Genomic DNA, 19,476 nt, shown 5'->3' with positions numbered 1-19,476 from the left:
TCACTCACTGTAATTTAAGTGTAAATCAGTCAGCAGCTTCTGGCGACCACACATGGGCAGTGAAATGTGGAAATCAGGAATTGGAATGCGAGTGCCCTGTTCCTTCAGAAGCTGAGCAGTCCATTACTTTGCCGAAAAAGTGGCTACACAATTACAAGGAATTGTTGTGAAGCTGTTTTACTTGTATATAATATATGTTTACATCGGAGGTGCAAACATATAAATGTTTTTAATTAGAATTTATCAGTATTAGTATCTCTTCTTCTATTTTCTAAATCCCCTTCACTGTCGCTGGGTCAAAATCTTGGAACTCCCTACCGAACAGCACTGTGGGTGTACCTACGCCACGTGGACTGCAGCGGTTCAGGAAGGCAGTTTGCCGCCAACTTCTCGAGGGCAATTAGAAACTGCCGATTGATGCTGTCCTGGGCAGCGACGCTGACATCTCATGAATTAATTTTTTTAAAACTAGAAATGGGATTGGAGTATAATAAGGAAGTCTTGCTACAATTGTACAGGGCTTTGCTGAGTACTGGGTGCTGCTTTTGTCTCTTTGTCTAAGTAAGGATATACACTTGCATTGGAGACGGTACAGCAAAGATTCACTAAACTGCTCCTGCGATGACGGGATTGTCCTATGATGTGAACCCAATTAAACTGAGTATAGAAGAATGAGAGGTGATCTCATTGAAACATACAAAACATTGAAGGGAGTTTGATAGGGTGGACACCGAGAGATTGTTTCCGCTGGTTTGGGAATCTAAAAGACGGGGGCCCAGTTTCGGGATAAGGGGGTAGATCATTTAGGACCAAAAGGAGGGGAAGTTTCTTCGCTCAGAGGGTTGTGACTCCCCCACCCCAGAAGGTTGTGGGTGACAGATTTCCTTCCCTAAGCCATTAGTGACCTTGATGGGTTATTAGGACAACCAGGGTTCCAGTACAATACATGGAAGGAGATCTTATTACCATTCCCTGGCCATAGGCCACAGTACCTTGGTGTTGGGTGGAGGTGTTGAGTTTGGGTAGGGTGCTCTTTCCAAGAGCCGGTGCAGACTCAGGGGGCCGAATGGCCTCCTTCTGCACTGTAAATTCAATGATAATCTATGATTAATCTAGGACAAAGGTTCGGCACAACATTGTGGGCCGAAGGGCCTGTTCTGTGCTCTATGTTCTATGTTCTATGTAAGTCTTAGCAGTGCACTTGGAAAATCACAGTATGATCAGACAAAATGTACATGGTTTGACAAGTTGATCATTTTTTATTAATAATAATATTAATAATTGCTTATTGTCACAACTGAGGTTGCAACTGGTATGGTAGATATAGGGGAACCAATAGAAGTCGTATCCCTGGATTTCTAGCAGTCATTCAATAAAGTGCCACACAGAAGCTTAATAGTTGAGATGAAGGCTCATGGATTTGGGGTAATAAATTAACATGGATAGAAGAATGGTTAACAGACATGGAGCAAACTACATTTAAAAGTAAAACAACTAGCTGTGAGGCACGTTGGGACATCCTGAGGCTGCTTATTTTTTCTTTCTCGCTAATCAACTTTAGAATTACTCTGAAAATACTTAGATTGTAATTGAAGAACTCAATGGTTGAAAAAGCGTTGCAAGAATATTTTGGCACAATATGTTTATCATGAAAACTCGTTCCAATTCATTTTGGAAACGCAGCAAAATAAGTTCAAGTGTTCTTCAAATATTCATTTAGAAATACCTCTTGCATGATTGCTAAAGTAACATTTTATTCTTTATTGTATCTGCATTGAAGATTAATGTGCATTGCATTGTATTTTAAATCCAAATCAAAAGCCTTTATAAGGCAATAAAGAAAAGGCAAGAGATGTTTACTGCCATACAAACGCGATATTAGAGCTATTTGATTTAACTCCAGACAGGAGTTGCAGTATGAAATATGTTTATTACTTTTATTCATGGATAATTGTTGATACAATTTGATGCATAAAACAGTAGATCAAATAGGGATGGATGCATTTATTGTATTTGTCAAATGACTTGGTATTGTGAACTGTATGCTGTAGTGATGTTTTTGTTAGGACAACCTATTTATTAGACTCAAACACTAATCTTTGCAGTGCAGTCAATTCTGTAGAAACTTTGGATCATGCTAGTATAATTAAGATCAGTTCCAAGCACAGTTATATACCAGCCTGAGGCAGCCTGCATTTTTAACAGTGTAAGGATCCTCCTGTTTAAACCCTGTTTGTTCCCTGTTTCCCCCTTTCTATAATTTCTATATACTACAATTTTGATCCATGGATGATTAATGGGACTGTGACTTTAATGCAGACTCTGCCTTTAATTCAAGGTGGAGTGATCAGTGATGACTCAGTTTGTCTGACTTGGCTGGTGGCCAATGAATGGCCCAGAAAGTTGAGATTCTGCCCAGCACCAGATGGTGATTAGATATTTTTCCTCTGAGGTGCTTTTCAGTGCCAAGGCTGATTTTTCATTTCACTTTCAATTCTGAAGTCTGGATGAAGGAGCTCTAACTCTCTCTCTCTCAAAGATATGATGAATTATCTCTAAAAATCCAGTGTAAGAACCAATTTACCTGGGGCGGATCTCATCTTCCACTCTGTAATTGGCCTTCTTCCTATTAAATACTTTTAGTTTAGATTGTTCCTTGTCCTTTTCTATCACTAATCTAATGATATTATGATCACTATTGCCTAAATTTCCCTTCAGACACTTAATCGACTTGACCCAACTCATTCACCAGAACTAGATTCACTCCCCTCCGGCAGGCCCACAATCCTTATGTTCTGCCTGCGTGACCGGTTCTCTAGATCTTCAATCTTCTCCTCGAGCCGCCTCTGCTGGTCTCGCATGAGCCCATCTCTGCTGCCATCGAGGCAAACTGCTCCTCGTGTTCACCCTCCACCTCCTCCATCTTTTGGATCACCTGACCCTGGGCCATCAGCTTCGTCTCAACACGATCGACCACCTCCTTGATCGAATCCACCAGCCGGGCCAGGTCCTCAAGTCTCTCCTTCCGTTCGGTGGTGAGAGGTGAGGTGATTTTGTTTAAGGCCAGGGTGTAATAGAGGAGATGTTGGAGGTAGATAGGGGTTATGCAGAAGATGGGATCCAACGAAGCTGGAAAAGAGGAAGGAACTACAGGCGAGTTTTGACCAGCTATCTACCAGGAAGGTAGTGCGCCAACTGAGGCGAGCAAGGGGTGCAGTTTATGAACATGGAGATAAGGCAGGTCAGCTCCGGAGGGAAGCTGCAAGGGAAATTGTTCAGGTGAGGGACAGGGCAGGGAAGTTGGTGGTGACTCCGGATCTGATTAACAAGGTTTTTGAGAAATTTTATGAGAGGTTGTACAGGTCAGAGCCACCTGGGGGGAGACTGTGAGATGCAGGAATTTCTAGATGGGTTGGAGTACCCGAGGTTAGGGGAGGGGGACAGGGCTATATTAGAAGGAGCAATAGTGGAGCAGGAGATAAAGGATGCGATTGGGAGGATGCAGTCGGGGAAGGTGGCAAGGCCGGATGGGTTTCCGGTGGAATATTATAAAAAATTCAAGGATAAGCTGGCACCCCTGATGGTGGGTATGTTTGAAGAGGCGATAGGGAAGGGGGTGTTGTTGCCACAAACATTGGGGCAGGAATTATTTCCCTGTTGCTGAAAAAAGATAAGGATCCGACGGAGTGTGGGTCGTATCGGCCCATATCACTTCTGAATGTGGACGCAAAAGTATTGGCGAAGGTACTGGCGGGTAGGCTGGAGGAGTGCCTCCCGAAGGTGATAGGTGAAGATCAGATGGGTTCGTGAGAGGGAGGCAGCTGTTTTCAAACATTAGGAGGGTTTTGAACGTCGTTATGGCACCGGCAGAGGGGAAGGAAACAGAGGTGGTTGTGGCGCTGGACGCTGAGAAGGCGTTTGACCGGGTAGAATGGGGGTACTTGATGGCAGTTCTGGAGCGGTTTGGGATTGGACCAAGATTTGTGAACTGGGTAAAGCTACTATATAAGGAGCCGAGGGCGAGTGTCCGCACAAACATCAGCTCGAGATACTTTTCTCTCCACCGTGGGACGAGGCAGGGATGTCCTATGTCCCTCCTGCTGTTTGCACTCGCGATTGAGCCATTGGCCATCGCATTAAGAAGTTTGGGGGTATGGAAAGGAATGGTGCAGGGGGGATAGAGCATAGGGTGTCCTTGTATGCCGATGACTTGCTGTAATATGTGTCGGAACCGAGTGTGTCGATAGGGGGAATATTGGAGGTGCTTCAAGTGTTTGGGTCTTTCTTGTGGTACAAACTAAATCTCGACAAGAGTGAGTAATTTGTGGCGTCTCAGCCGGGGGTGGGGGCAGGGATGGGGGGGCTGCCATTCCGTAGGGCAGGGACTCACTTTAGGTACCTGGGGGTGCAGGTTGCCTGGGAGTGGGGGGTACAATATTTCTAGTTTGGTGGGAAGAGTGAAAGCTGATCTGGCAAGATGGGATGGTCTCCCTCTGTCACTGGCGGGTCGGGTACAGGCGGTTAAAATGAACGTGCTGCCGCGATTTCTGTTTATTATTCAATGCCTGCCGATTTTCCTGCCAAAGGCTTTTTTCAGAGAGATTGAGGGAAGGATTACTTCGTTCATATAGTGGCCAGAGTTAGAAAGGTGCTGCTACAGAGGGGAAGGCAGGCAGCGGGTTTGGGTCTTCCGAACCTGATGTATTACTACTGAGCGGCGAATGTGGAGAAGGTGCAGGGCTGGGCAAGAGGGGTTGATTCCCAGTGGGTCAGAATGGAGGAGAGTTTGTGCAGGGGATCGGGGCTGAAGGCACTAGCAACAGTGCTGCTCCCGATAGCCCCAGGGAAGTACTCAGGGAGTCCTGTAATAATAGCTTCATTGAGAATTTGGAGGCAGTTTCGCCAACACTTCGGGTTGGGTTTAGGGTCAAGGGAAATGCTGATTCGGGGGAACCACAGATTTGAGCCAGGGAGGTGGGGTAGACATTTTCAGAAATGGAAGGAGAAGGGGATTAAGACACTAAAAGATATGTTTCTTAGGGGTCGGTTTGCAGGATTGAAGGAGCTGGAAGCGAAGTATGGGCTGGAACAGGGGGAAATGTTTAGATACATGCAGGTTCGAGATTTTGCCAGAAAGGATATACAGAACTTCCCAGAGGAGCCGGCCTCCACATTGCTGGAGGAGGTGCTGACAACAGGGGGACTGGAGAAGGGGATAGTGTCAGAGGTTTACGGAGCTATTTTGGAAGAGGAGAAGACACCACTGGAAGGGATCAGAGCAAAGTGGGAGGAAGAGTTGGGAGAAGATATGGAAGAGGGGTTCTGGTATGAGGTGCTCCGGAGAGTGAATGCCTCCACCTTGTGCGTGAGGTTGAGGCTGATACAGCTGAAGGTGGTGTACAGAGCACACCTCACGAGGGCAAGGATGAGCCGATTCTTTGAAGGAATAGAAGATGTGTGTGAATGTTGCGGGGGGGGGGGGGGGGGGGGGGGGGGCTAATCACGTTCATATGTTTTGGTCCTGTCCAAAGCGAGGGGATTACTGGAAGGAGGTTTTTAGGGTAATTTCTAAAGTGGTGCACGTGAAACTGGACCCAGGCCCCTGGGAGGCCATATTTGGGGTGTCGGACCAGCCAGAGTTGGAAACGGGTGCGGTGGCAGATGTTGTGGCCTTCGCCTCGTTGAACGCCCGAAGGCGGATTCTGATGGGATGGAGAGCAGCCTCTCCACCCAGTGCCCTGGCGTGGCGGGGGGATCTGTTGGAATTCTTGACTCTTGAGAAGGTTAAGTTTGAACTGAGTGGAAGGATGGAAGGATTTTACAATTCATGGGCATTATTCATCATGCACTTTCAAGAACTGGATAACATTGAACATTAGTTCGGGGGGGGGGGGTGATTCCTGATTCCTTTTTGCCATTTGTTTGTGTGAACATGCGGGCTAATGTTTTGGGTTTGGTGGGAGGATGGGATCGTTGTTATTGATATGGGGATTGACATATTTGTTACTGATTATTGTTTGTTGTTGGTGGATGTAAATTTGGGGGGAAATGTGAAAAAGGAGGAGAATAAAAAATATATATTTTTTAGAAGTCTCTCCTTCCGTTGCTGGGTGAACTTCCTGGTCAAGAAGCTCACCAGCTGGTCTGTTGACCACTGAGCTGGCAGGGCCGCTCCCTGCCCCTCCACCATCTCCACGTGCGTCGCAGGCGCCGCACTAGCTCCAACCGACTGATTCCCTCTTTTTCGACCGCTTCTGGCCCTCAGCTCCATACACCAAAGGGTCAATCTCTTCCACTCACTCCCACCTCAGATGCACCTGTTAATCGGGGAAAAGGTCCCAAAAAAATGCCACGAGTGGAGCCACCAAATGTGCGACCACTCACTCCATGGCCACCACCGGACGTCATGGAATTTTAGTTACATGGTCAGATTGGAGAAGCTGGTGATGTTCCCCATGTGTAGCGGTAATGTAACTGGGCTAGTACCCTGAGATCCCAGGAGTTCAAATCCCACCCTGGGAGCTGGTGTACTTGAAATAAAATTAATATAATCTGCAATATAAAGCTAATCTCAATAACGCTGAGTTACAGGACGGCACAGTGGTTAACACTGTTGCCTCACGCCGCCGAGGACTCCGGTTCGATCCTGGCCCTGAGTCATTGTCCGTGTGGAGTTTGCACATTCTTCCTGTGTCTGTGTGGGTCTCACCCCCACAGCTCAAAAGATGTGCAGGTTAGTTGGATTGGCAATGCTAAATTGCTCCTTAATTGGGAAAAAAAAAATTGGGTATTCTGAATTTATTTTTTTTAAATGCTGAGTTTAATGACCAAGGAAGCCAGCGGTAGGAAGGATAAAGATTTATTTTACTTTAAATATAAGGTTTGCCCACAGCAGTAACTATATCCATCGCAGTTCCTGTTGGGACAACCAACCTGCTGATCCCTGCTCGGGCCAACTTTTATGCTCAGTTAATCAAGCCCCAGTTGAGTGGGCCTCCGGCCCCTACTTGGGAAGCTCATACTCCATGAGTCCCACGGAGAGATCAATAATGATTTCCCCGTGGGTCTCATGAGGGTTAAGGCACTGGCCATGAAACTATCATCGTAACAACTCCATTGGGTTCACTGATGCCCTTTAGGAAAGGAAATCTGCAGCATTTACTTTGTCTGGCCGAAATGTGACTCCAGTGTTGTTAACTCTGAACTGTCTGACCTAGCAAGCCATTCTGTTCAAGGGCAATTAGGGATGGGTAACAAATGCTGGCCTTGCCAGTGGTGTTCACATTCCCTGAAAGAGAAATGGGAGGTTGAGTAAGCTGGAGTGGGTAAACAAAATTATGCGGAGTCTAGACAAAGTGTAAAGGGAGACACAATTCCTATTGAAGCAGAGGACACCAATTTAAAGTGATTGACTAAATAACTAACTGTTGAGGGGAAAATGTGTCACTGTGAGGGGAAAATATTTTTGTGCAGCAAGTAGGTGGGATCTGGAATACACTGCCTGAGATTGTTTTCAAAAAGCAATTGGATAAGCAGCAGAAGACAAAACAGCCATAAGAATATTGAATGTTGGAGTGGAAATGAGTGGTTGAATGGTTTACTCCTTCTGGGAAAGAGTAGGGAAGTGGAACGAGCCGATTTGCCCTTGCTCACAACCAGTGCAAACATGACGGGTCAATTGGCCTCATTCTGTGCTGCAAGCATTCTGTGATACGATATCAGCTTCAGGGGACACCAGGTTTTATTTTGTTCCACATACTTTAATCTGATAGAAAACAATTGAATCTTCAATTGTGAGTACTTTAGATTGGAAATGTACGAAGCTGACTTGTATTCATATAAATAACCAAGTTGATACAGTTTGTAATTCGGCTGCCAGTCACCAGGGGACACTGTTGTTCAAGAAAATGGCTCCAAGACCTGTTGCAACGTCTGTGCCCAGTTTCGGTTACAGATCATAGATCATAGAATTTACAGTGCAGAAGGAGGCCATTCGGCCCATCGAGTCTGCACCGGCTCTTGGAAAGAGCATCCTACCCAAGGTCAACACCACCACCCTATCCCCATAAGCCAGTAACCCCACCCAACACTAAGGGCAATTTTGGACACTAAGGGCAATTTAGAATGGCCAATCCACCTAACCTGCACATCTTTGGACTGTGGGAGGAAACCGGAGCACCCAGAGGAAACCCACGCACACACTGGGAGGTTGTGCAGACTCCGCACAGACAGTTACCTAAGCCGGAATCGAACCTGGGACCCTGGAGCTGTGAAGCAATTGTACTAACCACTCTGCTACCGTGCTGCCCCAAATAATAATACCAGAAATAATTTTTACAGACTGTCTTATTGAGTGAGAATTTTAGAAATTCCTCATAATACATCTCCAGGATGTGATGGTAGCTATTAAGAATACGACATAAGAAAATAATAAATAGGAGAAGGAGTAAACCACTCATTTCCACTCCAACATTCTATATTCTTATGGCTGATATTCTACCACAACTCCATTTTTCTGCCCACTCCCCATATCCCTTGATTCCCTGAATTTCAAAGATTCACAACCTTCTAAGTGAAGATTTTTTAAAATTCATTTACAGGATGTGGGCGTCATTGGCTAGTCCATCATTTATTGCCGAGCGTAGCTGCCTTTGAGAAGATGGTGGTGGGCTGCCTCCTTGAACCGCTGCAGTCCCTGAGCTGCAGGTACACCCTCAGTGTGGTTAGATAGGGAGTTCCAGGATTTTAACCCAGCGACAGAGAAGGAACGGCAATATATTTCCAAGTTGGGGTGGTGAGTGACTTGGAGGGGAACTTCCAGGTGGTGGGGTTCCCAGGTAATTGCTGTTCTTGTCCTTCTAGATAGATTAGATTAGATTTTGATTTAGAGGGCGGCATGTGGCGCAGTGGATAGCACTGGGACTGCAGCGCTGAGGACCCGGGTTCGAATCCCGGCCGTGGGTCACTGTCCGTGTGGAATTTGCACATTCTCCCCATGTCTGCATGGGTTTCACCCCCACAACCCAAAGATGTGCAGGTTAGATGAATTGGCCACGCTAAATTGCTCCTTAATTGGAAAACAAATAATTGGGTACTCTAAATTTAAAAAAAAAGATTTAGATTTATTGTCACATGTACCAAGGTACAGTGAAAAGTATTGTTCTGCATACAGTTCAGGCAGATCGTTCCAAACATGAATACATAGAACACACTATAAATACACAATGTAAATACATAAACATGGACATCGAGTGTAGCATCTGGAATATAGTCCTACAACTGTAGAGAAGATGCGTAGAAAGATCCGTTCAGTGCATAAGGGATGGCACGGTGATGCAGTGGTTAGCACTGCTGCCTCACAGTGTCAAGGACCTGGGTTCGATCCTGGCCCTGAGTCACTGTCCATGTGAAGTTTTCACATTCTCCCAGTGTTTGTGTGGGTCTCACCTCCACAACCCCAAGAGATTCCGGGTAGGTGGATTGGCCACTCTAAATTGCCCCTTAATTGAAAAAATATATTATTGGGTACTTTAAATTTATTTTTAAATAAGTTCAGTCCATGAGAGGGTCATTCAGGAGACTGGTAACATGGGAAATATGTTGTTTTTGAATCTATTGGTGGGTGTTCTCAAATTTTTGTATCTTCTGCCCCATGGAAGAGGTTGTAAGAGAGAATAACCCGGGTGGGAGGGGTTGTGCTGCACCCTTTCCCAAGGCAGCGTGAGGTCTAGACAGAGTCAATAGATGGGAGGCGGTTTCACGTGATGGACTGGGCAGTGTACATGTCTCTCTGTAGGTTCTTACAGTCATGGGCCAAGCAGTTGCCATACCAGGCTGTGATGCAGCCAGATAGGATGCTTTCTATGGTACATCTATAAAAATTGGTAAGAGCCATTGTGGACATGCTGAATTTCCTTAATTTCCTGCGGAAGTAAAGGCATTGTTGTGGTTATTGGTCGTAGCATTGACATGGGTGGACCAAAACAGATTGTTGGTGACGTTTACACCTTGGAATTTGAAGCTTTCAACCATCTCCACCTCGGCACCATTGATATAGACAGGGGTGTGTACGACACTTCACTGCCTGAAGTCGATGAGCAGTGCCTTAGTTTTGCTGAAATTAGGTGTCATTACACCATGCCACGAAGTTCTCTAACTCCCTCCTGTACTCTGATTAGTCGTTGTTTGACATCCGACCCACTATGGTCGTGTCATGGGTGGAGTTGGAGCCGAATTTTGCCACACAGTCGTATGTGTATAGGGGGTATAGTAGGAGGCCACAGATGATAGTGGTCGTGGATTTGGAAGGTGCTGCCTAAGGAAACTTGGCAAGTTCCTGCAATGCATCTTATAGATGGTACACACTGCCACTGTTCATCGGTGGAGGAGGGATTGAATGTTTGCGAAAGGGGTAGAAATCAAGTTGGTATTTTTGGAGCTGCACTCATCCAGGCAAGTGAAGAGTATTCCATTACACTCCTGATTGGAGCCTTGCCGATGGCAGACAGGAATTTCTCCTACTCTCAGTCCTAGGTGGTCAACTCCATTCCCTGCAATCATTTCGCAGCGGGGGAAATAACCTCCCAATGTCTACCCTGCCAAACTCCGTCAGCATCTTAGCCAATACAATAATAAGGGTGTGACAACCGATCCTAATGCCTTAGGTTCAGGATGGGGAAATTAGCTGGAGTTGGTATCCAGTGGTGCCTGTTAAAAGTGCATGTATGTGGACATCAGCTGCAGACAGACAGGTTTGGCCTTGACAAGGAAGGTTCCCATGGACAACGGACATTTACCAACAAGCCTATCACACAAATAACGGAGGTTGGGGCAAAGTAAGCTACCTGAAAAATGTGCTCATCAATAAATCGCAACATTACTGTGCTGCAGGATCACAATTCCACTCAATTCAAATTGTTTCATCTGATCGCAACAGTTTACCCATGACAAATTTCATGAAGTGGAATGCTACAGATAAAAACAGAACATCTAGCATGTCTATCTTCTATGCCACATTTTCTCTCTCACACTGATGTGTTGGGTGTTCTGGATCACATACAGGTCACCAACACTTGAAATAGTGCAACACTATTTTATTGTTTAAACATACTCTGACTGTGGGTGAATACGATACTAGCTTTAACTAAAGACCTTTGCCTTGTCCTAACCAGTCGATGCACTCAGCACATGGTGAATGTCTGTGTTGCAGGCTGTGAGCTCTGTCCTCCTAGCTAGCTGCAACTCGAATGAGTGGGAACTCTGATGCCCCCTGTCTTTATAGTGTGTGTGCTCTCACTGGTGATTGGCTGCGGTGTTGTGTGTGTTGATTGGTCCCACTGTGTGTCCATCAGTGTGTGTCTGCACCATGATATACTGGTGTATATTATGACATCCCCCTTTTATAAAAAATGTACCTGCGTGACAATAAATGGTGTATGGTGAACGTTCCTGACTACGTGTGTGCGAAATATTTACAGGAATATGTACATGAAAACTAAGCTATTTACATGGGAAGGTGCCTGGTGCAGAAAAACAGTGTGTCACAAGAATAACGAGATGAACACTATATACAAACCACTTGAACGATTAAACGGAAGAACAGAACAAATCAGAAAGTCAATAAGTCCGCAAAGTTCACAAATTAAGTCTCTGAGGTGGGTGACAAATTCTGGTTGACCGCCTCAAGGGTGGGTCAGGAGCCACCAGCTGAGGAGCGGGCTGGACTGCGTCAGAGTGAGGAGGATGCAGAGTGACCGGAATCTCTGCATAGTCCAGGTCAGGGTCAACAGGAGAGCTTGGCAATGGTCGAGGATCACGTAGCGAGCGCGGAACGAGACGAAGGGCAAGTCGATTGTGGCGCAGAATGGAGCCATCCGGTAGACGAACCAGGAACGAGCGGGGGGGCCACCTGCCGAATAACCACAGCGGTTGCAGACCAGCCATCATCCGGAAGATGGATGCGGACGTTGACATCTGGAGCCACAGCAGGGAGATCAGCTGCACGGGAGTCATGAGCTGCCTTGTGCTGTGCACGAGACAGCTGCATTCGTTGAAGGACCAGAACATGGTTGAGTTCTGGAACATGAATGCACGGCACCGTCGTCCTCAGGGTGCGGCCCATGAGCAGCTGGGCTGGCGACAGGCCAGTGGACAGTGGGACCAAGCGATAGGCCAGCAAGGCTAGGTAGAAATCAGACCCAGCATCGGCAGCCTTGCAGAGGAGCCATTTGACTATGTGGATGCCCTTCTCCGCTTTGCCGTTGGATTGGGGGTACAGGGGACTGGATGTCACATGCACAAAGTTGTACCTCCTGGCAAAGTTGGACCATTCCTGGCTTGCGAAGCAGGGGCCATTGTCCGACATCACAGTTAGTGGGATGCTGTGTCGAGCAAAGGTGTCCTTACAGGCATGGATGACTGAAGACGATGTGATGTTGTGTAAACGTACCACCTCCGGGCAGTTTGAAAAGTAGTCTACAATCAGGACATAGTCCCTGCCCAGTGCGTGGAACAGGTCAATGCCCACTTTGGTCCAAGGGGACGTGACTAATTCATAGGACTGTAGGGTCTCACATGGTTGGGCCGGCTGGAAGCGCTGACAAGTGGGACAGTTGAGCACTGTGTTGGCTATGTCGTCATTGATGCTGGGCCAGTACACTGCCTCTCGGACCCGTCAGCGGCACTTTTTCACGCCAAGATGGCCCTCGTGTAGCTGTTCCAAGACGAGCTGGCGCATGCTATGCGGGATGACAATGCGGTCCAGTTTCAGGAGAACACCATCTACTACCGCCAGATCATCTCTGACGTTATAGAACTGCGGGCATTGGCCCTTGGGCCACCCGTCTGTTAGGTGGCGCATGACACGTTGTAGCAAAGGGTCAGCCGCCGTCTCGCGGCGAATTTGGACGAGGCGTTCATCCGTGGCAGGTAGATTGGAGGCCTCGAAGGCCACATGGGCGTCAACCTGGCAGACGAATCCCGCTGGGTCACATGGAGTGTTGACAGCCCTGGAAAGAGCGTCGGCAATGATGAGGTCTTTGCCTGGGATGTATGCCAGCTGGAAATCGTATCGCCGGAGTTTTGAGAAAAATACGCTGGAGGCGGGCGTCATATCGTTCAAGTCTTTCTGTATTACATTGAGCAACGGGCGATGGTCGGTCTCGACGGTGAATTGAGGAAGGCCGTACACATAATCGTGAAACCTAACCACACCGGTCAGAAGGCCCAGGCACTCCTTTTCTATCTGCGCGTAGCGCTGTTCCGTGGGGGTCATGGCGCGTGACGGATATGCAACGGGGGCCCATGATCGCGTTGCAGGAGCACTGCCCCAATGCCGGATTGGCTGGCATCGGTCAAAATTTTGGTCTCTTTTGCTGGATCAAAGAAAGCTAAGACCGGGGCCGTGGTGAGTTTGGTTTTGAGTTCTCTCCATTCGCGCTCGTGGGCAGGAAGCCATTGGAAGTCTGTTGTCTTCCTGACCAGGTTCCTGAGAGCCGTGGTATGAGAGGTGAGGTTAGGGATGAACTTCCCTAAAAAGTTGACCATGCCCAGAAATCTGAGGACCGCCTTCTTGTCCTCTGGCATTTTCATGGCTGTGATAGCAGCCACCTTGTCCGCATCCGGCCGCACACCCAACTGGGAGATGTGGTCCCCGAGGAACTTGAGTTCCATCTGACCAAAGGAGCATTTGGCTCTGTTGAGGCATAGGCCCTGCTCACGAATGCATTTGAACACGTGCTGGAGTCGACTGACATGCTCCTACGGGGTGGTGGACCAAATGATTATGCCGTTGACATAGACGCGAACACCTTCAATGCCTTCCATCATTTGTTCCATGATCCTGTGGAACACTTCTGAAGCAGATATGATCCCAAACGGTATTCTGTTGTAACAATATCTGCCAAAGGGGGTGTTAAATGTACACAGTTTCCTGCTGGATTTGTCGAGCAGGGTTTGCCAGAATCCTTTCGAGGCGTCGAGTTTGGTGAAGAGCTTGGCGCGAGCCATCTCACATGTGATCTCTTCGCATTTGGAAATCGGATAATGCTCCCTCATGATATTGCAATTCAGATCCTTGGGATCAATGCAAATTCTCAGCTCGCCGGAAGGCTTTTTTACACACACCATGGAACTGACCCAGTCGGTTGGTTCCATAACGCTGGAGATCACTCCTTGGTCCTGGAGGTCCTGCAGCTGCTGCTTGAGGCGGTCCTTAAGGGGTGCTGGGACCCTGCGAGGTGCATGCACCACAGGCATGGCGTCTGTTTGAGTAGGATCTTGTAAGTATATGGGAGCGTGCCCATGCCTTCGAAGACGTCGCGGTGCTGGTCGATGGTGTCGTCGGGTTGCGCCCTGAAGTCAGCATCCTGGAAGGCGGACGTGTCATCAGGAGAGAGAGAGTGAACTCTTTGAACGAGGTTTGGCAGCTTGCATGCCTGTGCGCCAAGCAGAGAGTCCTTCAAGGAGCCCACGATCTCGAAAGGAAGGATGGCTTTTCGTGACTTGTGCGTCACTTCGAGTTGGCATGAGCCGGTAGCAGGAATGATGTTGCCATTGTAGTCCAATAGCTGGCAGGCTGATGGAAGAATGGTTGGTTTGACACGAAGGCTTTGGAAAACAGACCACGCCATGAGATTGGCGGAGGCACCAGTGTCCAGGCGGAATCGTTTTTAGGACCGATTGACCGTCAGGGTGGCACACCACTCATCGTCTGGATCGATGCTGTATACCGACAGCGGCTGGTGTCTTTGCTTCGGGGACAGCCTGTTTTTCGTTACGACACCGACTCGAAAAGGCGCCTTTGGGTCCTCGGTGTCACTGCTGTGTGGGAGGTCCGCATCGGACTCGGTGACCGTGGGTTGAATTGCCTGAACATTCCTGCTCGGCTGGCTGAAGCGATATGAAGTGGCAGGCTGAGCTGCTCGGCAGAAGGCAGCATAGTGGCCAAGTCTGCCACATCGTAGGCATTGTCGAGATTTTGCAGGGCATTGCCGCTTTAAATGGGCAGAGCCACAGTTGCCGCACGTCGTGACGTCAGCACGTTCGCTGTGCCACCGCGCATGCGCGGTGCGGTCGAGCGTGGTGCGCGCCTGCGCATTACGTTCCTCTACGTCGCCGTCCCCTCGTTTGGTGCGCACAAGCGCGGGAGTCTGTGAAAAGCACGCAAAATGGCCGCCCTCATCCAGGCTGACGCCCTGGAGGTGCTCAATCACTTGGACCCATTCCACCTCGTGGGGACCTTGCCGTTTCAGCCACTTGTATATGGGAATACCGACTCGTGGCGTTTTTCATGTAAGACACAGGTCTCGATGGCGGTCGCTAGGGTGAGTTCCTTTACTTTGAGGAGCTGCTGATGTAGGGGGTCCAACTGAACACCGAAAACGATCTGGTCGCATATCATGCAGTCGGGGGTGGGCTCGTAGCTGCAAGACTGCGCAAGGATGCAGAGGTGCGTGAGAAAAGATTGGAAAGGTTCATCCTTACCCTGCAAACGCTGCTGGAACACATAGCGCTCAAAACTTTCATTCACCCCTACGCTGCAGTGAGTGTCAAACTTGAGGAGGACCATCTTGAACTTTGTTTTATCTTCGTCATCCGCAAAGGTGAGAGAGTTGAAAATGTGGATGGCATGGTCTCCGGCCGTGGAGAGGAGGAGATTAATCTTCCTGGTATCCGAGGCATCCTCCCTGTCTGTGGCTTCGAGGAAGAGCTGGAAGTGCTGTTTGAAAATCTTCCAGCTGGCTCCGAGGTTGCCGGCGATGCGGAGCGGTGGCGGTGGGCTGATGTTGTTTCTGTTGCAGGATGACGGAATGCTGGCGGAAAGCAGATCACTTGCAGGTAGGTCTAAGAAGTGCTAATGTCCGTCAACTCCTGGTATCATGATGCGTTGGGTGTTCTGGATCACATACAGGTCACCAAAACTTGAAATAGTGCAACACTATATTAATGAATCATTAACTGTTTAAACACACTCAGACTGTGGGTGAATACGATACTAGCTTTAACTAAAGACCTTTGCCTTGTCCTAACCAGTCGATGCACTCAGCACATGGTGAATATATGTGTTGCAGGCTGTGAGCTCTGTCCTCCTAGCTAGCTGCAACTCGAATGAGCGGGAACTCTGATGCCCCCTGTCTTTATAGTGCATGTGCTCTCACTGGTGATTGGCTGCGGTGTTGTGTGTGTTGATTGGTCCCACTGTGTGTCCATAAGTGTGTGTCTACACCATGATATACTGGTGTATATTATGACACACACGATCTGTCACATTTAGCTATGTGTAACATCCAGCACAATTTCTTCTCCTACGATTTGATCATATGTAAATTCTTCCAGTTGATTGTCTTGTATGCAAATTTTTTCTTTTTCATTACTAAATTAGGAACCAGAACCCAAGGCACCATAATTATGATGCAACAAGTTTACTCAGATCGTTTCCACTTCAAATGTGCACATAGTCATTTATAATGGGAATATATTAAAACAGACAGAACATACTGTGTAAGTTTAAATTAATACTGAATTGGAACTGTACATCAAGGGTTAAGTATACTCAACTTACTAACCACACTTCAGCTGGTAACTACATCGTTCGGAACTCCCTGTGTACAATAAAAGAAGATTTGTGATTATATAGTGTCTTTCACAAACACAGGATGCCCCAAAGCACTTTGCAGCCAATGAGGTATTTTTGAAGTGTAATCACAGCTGTAATATAACAACTGATTTGCACCTAGCACGGTCCCATAAACAGCAATGTGATAATGACCAGATAATCTGTTACCGTGATGTTGATTGAGAGATAAATATTGGCCAGAACACTGAGGATAACTTGTCCACTCTTCGTCAAAATAATACCATTGCATCTTTTACATGCACGGGAAACTGAGCCTGCAGGTAACTTTTGTTTATTCGATGTGGGTGTCGCTGGCTAGGCCAGCCTTTATTGCCCACCCCTAACTGCCTTCGGGAAGGTGGTAATGAGCTGCCTTCTTGAACCGCTGCAGTCCTTGACGTGTAGGCATACCCGCAGTGATGTCAAGGAGAAGTTGCAGGATTTTGACCCAGCAACAGTGAAGGAACAAGGATATATTTCCAAGTCAGGATGGTGAGTGACTTGGAGGGGAACTTGCAGGTGATGATATCCCCATATATCTGCTGCTTTTGTCCTTGAGGTGATAGAGATTGTGAGTTTGGAAGGTTTCATAGGTGCCTTGGTGAGTTGCTGCAGTGCATCTTGTAGATGGTACACATTGCTGTCACTGTGCATCGGTGGTGGAGGGAGTGAATGCTAAAGGTGGTGGTGGATGGGGTCAAAATCAAGCGGGCTGCTTTGTCTTGGATGGTGTTGAGCTTCTTGGATGTTGTTGGAGCTGCACTCATCCAGGGCAGGTGGAGACTATTCCATTACACTTCTAACTTGTGTCTTGTAGGTGGTGGACAGGTGTTTGGGGAGTTAGGAGGTGAGTTACGTTCTGCAGAATTCCCAGCCCTTGACTGCTCCCATAGCCATAGTATTTATATGGCAGCTCAAGTTCAGTTTCTGATCAATGGTAACTGTTACGTTCTAGTGCGTTGTAATGATTGAGTCAGTGTACCAAAGAATGTCTAGTTCGTGACTAGTTAAGATTTATTAAATTACAATAATGTGCGTAGAAAACAATACTAATACTACTAACGAACTGTAAACTGTTAACAACTAGAATACGAGAGCTAATATTAAACACGACTAGCGACGACGACTCTTCACCCAGACTCCTCGAAGTTGCAGTGTCATGTGTTATAGTTCTACTGCCACCAGCTGGTTGGAGGTCTAACATATTAACATACAGAATTGCTTACACACATCATTACATTATATATATACACCATTTCAACCAATTTTCATACATATGATATGCATAGCATATCAATTCAGATTATTTACAATTACAGTGTCCACTACAGATTCAGTCTGTCATGCTTCTTTCGATGTCTCGTTGACCGTCTCAGATTTTCATGATCCGCCGAATCTGCTTGACATTCTAGTGGCTCTGAAGATGCCTCTGTTGGAACTGCATTACTCTGTGCATCTTCAGCTTGTACATTTGATTCTCGTTCAGGTTGCGTTGGTTTGGATAGACAGAAGGTTTCACACACAATCATCTGCTGACAGCGAAGAATCAGGTTGCTGAATTTTTAACAAAGTTCTTCTGTTTCTCTTGAGTATCTGTCCTTGTCTGTGATGACTGTGTAGGATCTCGGACCTATCTTCTATATCACCTTTGCACACTTTGACCAGCCATCAGGATCCTCCACCCTTAAGGTGGCATTGTGTTCCAAAGGTTCTAGAGACCTGGTTGACCTGCTGTTGTATGTTTTCTGCTTCCTCCTTTGAGACTGCAGTTGATGTTTTATTTTGTGATTTGCTTGTTGATTTGAAAGTCACGGCAACGTTGTTCTTATCTTCCTTTTCATCAATAATTGTGATGGTGACAAACCATTGCCCAAAGGTGATGCTCGATAATCGATATGGATCATCCTGGCTGTCCATCGATTATTAAAGTAATTGTTTTACTATTTGCACACTTTCTCTGCCTTTCCATTTGACTGTGGATATAAAGGACTGGATGTGACAGGCTTGGAGTTGTACTTCTGCGCAAATTCCCTCCATTGCTGACAACAGAAACATGGACCATTGCCACTCATGACAACCTGTGGAATGCCATGACGTGCAAAGATAGCTTTAGTATGCATTATAACACACTTGGCTGGCGAGCTGGATAACTATGCCACTTCAGGAAAACTGGAAAAGTAACCTACAACCAGTAAATACTCTTTCCCTTCGAGATAAAACAAGTCTATCCCTACTTTCTGCCATGGAAGTGTCACTATGGCGCCCATCTTCATTGGTCCTTTTGTTTGCCTATGTGGGAATTTTTGACATGTTGCACATTCCTCTACCATCCTTTGAATATCCTTGTTGATCCCTGGGCAATATACTGTGTCTCGTGCTCTCTTTTTACACTTTCAAATTCCGAGGTGGCCCTCATGAATTTTTTGTAAAATTTCGGCTCACAAAGACTGTGGTATTATTATCCCTTGTTGCCTTAGTAGGAATCCATTGGCTACATTAGTTCTGCTCTGATGTTGTGGTACGTTGAACATGCCCTTTTGGGCCATCCCCCATTAAGATTCTTGATTAACATCTGCAGAACATCATGCTTTTTGGCTTCTGCCACTATTAGTTTCGATTTTGCATCAGACACCGGCAGTGTCTCCGTTATCAGATTGACATGCACTTGTGCGTCATCTTCAATATGATTGTCTTCCAGCACAGCTGTAGCTCTTGATAGTGAATCTGCAACTACAATGTGCTTGCCTGGGGCGTAAATTAGATCACAATCGTACCGCTGGAGCTTCATCATCATTCTCTAGATGCGTGGTGACATCTCATTTAGGTTTTTTTTGACGATGGCTACCAATGGTCTGTGATCC

The sequence above is a fragment of the Scyliorhinus torazame genome, chromosome 7, assembly GCF_047496885.1.
Source record: "Scyliorhinus torazame isolate Kashiwa2021f chromosome 7, sScyTor2.1, whole genome shotgun sequence".
NCBI classification, from domain to species: domain Eukaryota; kingdom Metazoa; phylum Chordata; class Chondrichthyes; order Carcharhiniformes; family Scyliorhinidae; genus Scyliorhinus; species Scyliorhinus torazame.
The sequence above is the reverse complement of the archived record's forward strand: the minus strand, read 5'-3'. Positions refer to the sequence as shown.